We start from the raw sequence: 1120 nt of genomic DNA on the forward strand, positions 1-1120 counted from the left end.
CTACAGTCATAGGGACAAAGCTGCAACCCCACTGATTCTAGTTACCAGAGTAGGGCCCATCTAAATCCAGTATAACCTCATCCCAACTTAATTGTATCTGCAAAGACTAGTTCTAAAAAGGTCACATTCTGAGGTTCCCGGTGGGCAAGAATTTGGGGGGGGGGGCACCATTCAACCCAGTACCCCAGCTAAATGCTGGTGTTCTCCACGGTTCTACCTTTGAACCTCTTCTCTTACTGTACACCCTCTCCTTTGACAACATTTTCCACTCCCATATATACAGTTAAAGCTGACATTTGCGAAAGAAAATATTTTCACAGAAAGCTGTGAAACCATAAAGATGTGAACACAGTCTACTTTCACCACAGCATTCCTATTGTATTCTGGCGCAGAGAGATTTGGTAACTTTCCTTGGGTTGCGTATTTCCTCGGTTTCAGAGTAAACAAGGACCTTTGGTTCAATGTTCTTTCCACTACAGTGACTAAACTACCTGACTGTTCCTCCATAGATAAGATTCATAGATGCTACTTTAGCTGTTTTGGATTTAAAAAAAAAACTTTCAGCATAATGACAATGCCAAATAAAGCGTTGTCTGTACTTATTATTCTGTAAAGCATCAGCAGGCTATGCCTTGCGATCAGAAAGCCTTAGGGTCCGTTCCTGGCATTGGGAGCTTCGGTTCCTACAAATAAGAAAACACGTATCCTCGGTATTTCTTGCGAAGATCAAACGCTAGGCAAAACGCCTGGCACAGAGAACTGGCTCAGCATCACTTGCCCCTAAAGTGCACGCATCAAAAATTCCGGGCGTCCTTCCGCCCTCACGGACCTCTCGGTGGCCGCGCAGGGGCGCCGCCGGAGGGCGTGCCGGGAGGAAGGACCCGGAGGCCGGCTCCGCCCCGCTCGGGGCGCCGGACGCGCCTGGTTTCCTCGGCCCTGCGCGCCCCCGCACTCAGAGCCGCGGCGCCCTCGCCTCTTCCTCCCTAGTCCTCCAGACGGGAGCATCTGCCAGGCTTTGGGTCAACGCGGAATAAGGCACGGCCTGGGACAGCCCGGGGTGGTGCGCCGTGGCCGCGCGAGGCCCCCGCCATCGCCGTCGCCGCCGCCAGAGCGCCGGAGC

This window comes from Eulemur rufifrons, chromosome 2 (genome assembly GCF_041146395.1).
Source record: "Eulemur rufifrons isolate Redbay chromosome 2, OSU_ERuf_1, whole genome shotgun sequence".
NCBI classification, from domain to species: Eukaryota; Metazoa; Chordata; class Mammalia; order Primates; family Lemuridae; genus Eulemur; species Eulemur rufifrons.